Raw genomic sequence first — 4676 nt, 5'->3', positions numbered from 1 at the left:
TAAACAAAAACAAAATATAATGTATGTATAGTGCTTATGTAAAAGAATGAGCAAATAGTGTAGTTAAGAGTGCAACTTTAGATTTGGGAAGTGAATAGTGTTAACCAGAGTTTTGGGAGCTCAAACATCGAACCCGAGCTCTGGACCTTCTAAGACTAAAAGGAAGAAGACCATGTCATCTTGGCGTTTATGTTTTAACTAAAATACTTAAGCACTAGCTCCATGGTTTAGTTTTGTTGGTTGCCTCTAGGTGAGTGCTTTAGTAGGGTGTAGCCTACGGATGAGTTGGGGTTGTCGTGGCGTCGCAAAAATTGACCTAACTTCGTTAGAACGCGCTGTCGGTTTTTTTCGGGCTTCGGTCGTGAATGGACGTTCAGCGCGATGAGCTCATGTTGGCATCCTTCCATTTCCCTCTTTGGTCGCTCTCTAGGAGCATGGTTTGCTTTGCCAGCTAGGTGTTATTATCGGCCCTAGGTTGGTAACTTTGGTTGAACCTCCACCGAGCTGGGTTTCAAGTTTGGCACGCTCCAAAAATCATGCAAGCACGTGGTTCGGCCGTTCGGGCCTAGGACGTGGTCACCGCATCCAGTGTCGTGCTGTCATAGGCTACCTGCACTGCTGTCGGCCACTGCTACCATGTGCTGCGCTGTGCATTGGCTGGCTTACCCTATGGCCGCGACCGCTATCCCTCTGGCCAGCCGCGTGGCCGTCGACTGCCCGTCGGGCCAGGCGTGGCCACAGCCACTCTCCACCGTGCACGGGATGTTGCCGACCATGGCGCTGTCTGAGCACACATGTAGGGTTTCTGTGGCAGAACCTCCTAAATTATAGGACCCACATGCACCTGTCACTGTCCAACGACCTCTGACGACTATGCATATGTTCCTAGTAACTTAAGAAGACTGTCGGGTGTCCCCGTGGAACCCCGAATCATCCACGTTTTCCGAGCAGGATCCCATTACAGAGTCATTGCAGTATTACAACAGTTTATTCAAATAGATACATCAGAGTAATATAGCGAAAGTCTTACAATAACTTAGTTTACAAAACATTTATTTCAAACCTTTCAAACTAAGTTCGATTAATAATACAAACGGTAGCAGTGGAGTGGCATTATAACATAATACAAACACACAAATAAAACGCCCTGCCCAAGGGCCACGCATTTACTTATCATCATCGCATGGAACAACAGTCATGCAGCATGGTCCAAAATAGACCTGCTCATGAGGCTCACCTGCAACAAGGGTCAACGAACCCTGAGTATAAAAGTACTCAACAAGACTTAACCGAAATAAAAATTGATAGAACTCAGGAATGCAGGCTCAGGGATTCAAGGTATGGCTTTAGCAATAATCAAAGTTCTTTTGCGTAAAAGCTCTTTAATGAAATTCTTTTTGTCAACATTTAAAACTTCATAAGATCATATACAAAGCTGACATGATCCGTAATGAGATCATGAAACTTCATAACCAACACCTTCACAGACCATCCTCAAGTTCCAGTTATTTATTACTACGATGATGAACAGTGAGTTGAGTCTCCATAACCGAGGAGCAACGACGATTCGAACCGATTAAACCCAGCTGGGGATTCCAGGCCACACGACATATGCAGGTCCCCGACTCACATATATCAACCTACCCTCAGATCCTCTAAAACAAGAATGGGTCCACGCCACCCAAGAATACAGTACTCCACCAATCCAGCCCATTGCCACGTGGGTACACGCTATTCCCGCCATCTCTCCACTCCCAGTGCGCGAGTAGCCATTCTCGTAATAGAATCGCCAAGTTAAGGCTTACCGGAGTATGTGGTTAGTACTACAAATTCTCACCTCATGCAATTCAACAACGGTACGGGCCTTAATCGACACAGGTGGAAAGAACCCGCTCACAAGACATTACCAGGTCTTGTGGCTCACACACACCGAGTCCGCCTGGTCTAGATTTATTACTCCACATTCCCATATCACATGATAACATAAGTAACCAAAGTTCCATTTAAAACTCGCAGGTGACAGGTAATCACCCGACCTTTATTTATCTAAGCATGACTAAGCATAACTAGGTATTTACGAATTAAAACTGGTAACAAGGTAGATATGGAACAAAACAAGGTTGGTCATGCATCAATTAGGTTTTCACTTAACTCCTAATCACTTAATGCAGTATATGAAAGCAAAAGCGAAATCAATTTGTAAAACACAAGGTAGGGTTTAAATGCATCCGGGGCTTGCCTTCGTTGACGGAAAAGTCCGGTTCCTGCGACGTTCCACAAGTATTCGATCCAACCTCAACAGACGGATTAACTTCCTCAACCACTTGATTAACTACCACGTGTTCACCTTCGTTCACTACACGTAGTAACAATGCCATGTTTAACATGATGCGAGATATAAAACATGATGCTCGATGATGGATGCAAAAGTTAATAACTTGAATACAACTTTCCTTCGCGGTACAGTTACAAATAATTATCATAAAGCATTTTTAGTCATTCTTCTAATAAGTCAAAGGTTCACTTATTATACATGCTTACCAACTAAAGCCTCATCATGAAAAGACATGTATAAACAATATATAAGGAAATGTATAACTTTTACTTTTTACCCAAGAGGTTGCATCTAAGAAGCAATCAAGTTTATTAACCTGCATTTACTAACGAAATTCTTAACTAAGTCATTTAGAATTATTAACTAAAGGGCGAACCTAAACATATCAAGAAGGTAATCACTTGGCCATGACACAGCAGGGATGGGGTGTTTCATGATCTATAATCAACTCTAAAAATCAATCAGGACATCTTATGATCTATGTTTATCATTTTGACAATTATTAACTAATAATTAAGGCATATAAATAAGAGTATAATTAAACATCATCAAATTAATCCCAAACTTTTTGTGGAGGCAGGTTTTAACAATAAACAAATACAATAAAAGTTTCATGGTCACTGGATATTTATTTTGGCCTATAAAAATTACACAGCAAGCATTTCTTAATTAAAAGGACTAATTTTTAAGCATCCAAAAACTGTTGATTTTCATGGTTTCATATTTTTCCTAAATAGATTACATCTTAGAGAGGTCACACAAAAATTTTCATAATATTTGGAGCTCTATTTAATTCTACACAAAAATAACAAATCACAACACTATTTAAAATAATCACAGACTTTTCACTTAGCATCGCTACAGTGTCATCATCTTCTTCCCAGAGACGAACGGCGCAAGGAACACGGCGGCGATGCTGTGTTCCGACGTGTCCTGTGGACAAGACGAGCAACCGGTTTGCTTGTGAGCATCACGGCACAGAGGTAAGCGCAAAACAAGAGAGAGAAATGAGTGAGAGCAGCCGAAGTAGGCCGGCCACGGCGGCGGCGAGCTCGGCGACCATGACGGATGGCCGTGGCGTGAACGGCGGCGATGTTGTTCCCGCGTGCTCGGTGCGGTAGAGGTAAAACGAATAAGTTAACGAGCAACACGGCATCACGGAGAGCTCAGAACCATACTCGGAAGGAGGAGATAGGCACCAGAGCGCTCTGGCCACGGAGAGGTGGAGCTCGGCGGCCATGGCAGCTCGTCCGCGACGAAAATCAAACGCTCGGGCAATTTAGCCGGAAGCAGTAGCATATAAGGGTGAGGGAGCATCGCAAGGAGCAAGCGAAGCTGGGTGAGCGAGCTATTGGGTGATGGTTGATCATCGGCGATGAATTTCACCGGCAAAGAAAGCTCGGCCGGCGGCGGGAAAAAAACAGAGGAGTTGAAAGGAGGAGAACGGCGACGATGACTGGCTTTATAACGCGGCCAAGGACATGAAGACGACGCGCAGAAGCTTCTCCAAGCCAGCACGGAGCCGAAGGCAGCCACGACGACGACTGGAAGACAATCGAAGCTCGCCGTCGGTGAGTTGGCTTCCGTGGTTACTGTTCACCGAATTTACAGAATTACCACTCGCTTTGAATCCCAATTTACTCCAAATTTTATATGGTAACTCAAAAATCTCCAAAAATAAAAGTTGTTCAAAAACAAAAGTTCTACAACTTTGCTTTTATAACCACCCCCTAATTCGGTCCACATTTTGAAATGCAAATTTGAATTAAAAAAAGGAACATTTAAAGAATCTCGCCTTTTCAAATTACTTCAAATTTCATAAAACAACTTTGAAAACTCCAAAAACCAACTTTGTACAACTCGACAAGCTCTACACTTTTGTTTTAAGGCTCAACCCCAAAATGTACTTAGATTTTGAAATGGGTTTTCCAGGGTAAACTTAAATGCTGAAAATTCGGGTTTTCGAAAATCCAATTAAACACAAATGTTTTGAAATTGATTCATCCATACAAGTCAACACATATAAAAAAACAATATTCACACCAAGCATTGCAACAAAAATTATTAAACTTTTACTAAAGAAGAATTTGAATTGTTTAATAGAATTCACAAAGTTTCTTAATCACTATTATTTCATGTAACATATAACACACTTCATAACAACATTTACATGCTATAAATTAAACATGAAATGCATTCATGAGTTGATACATGATGATTATGCATAATGATGACATGATCACCTTTTAAGTACTTTATAACATCAGGGATGTTACAATCCTTCCCCCTTAAAGAAATCTCGTCCCGAGATTTACAAAGTGCGAAAAGCATTGGGTTGAAT

This window comes from Miscanthus floridulus, chromosome 18 (genome assembly GCF_019320115.1).
Source record: "Miscanthus floridulus cultivar M001 chromosome 18, ASM1932011v1, whole genome shotgun sequence".
Taxonomy (NCBI): Eukaryota; Viridiplantae; Streptophyta; class Magnoliopsida; order Poales; family Poaceae; genus Miscanthus; species Miscanthus floridulus.
This window is presented reverse-complemented; position numbering follows the sequence as displayed.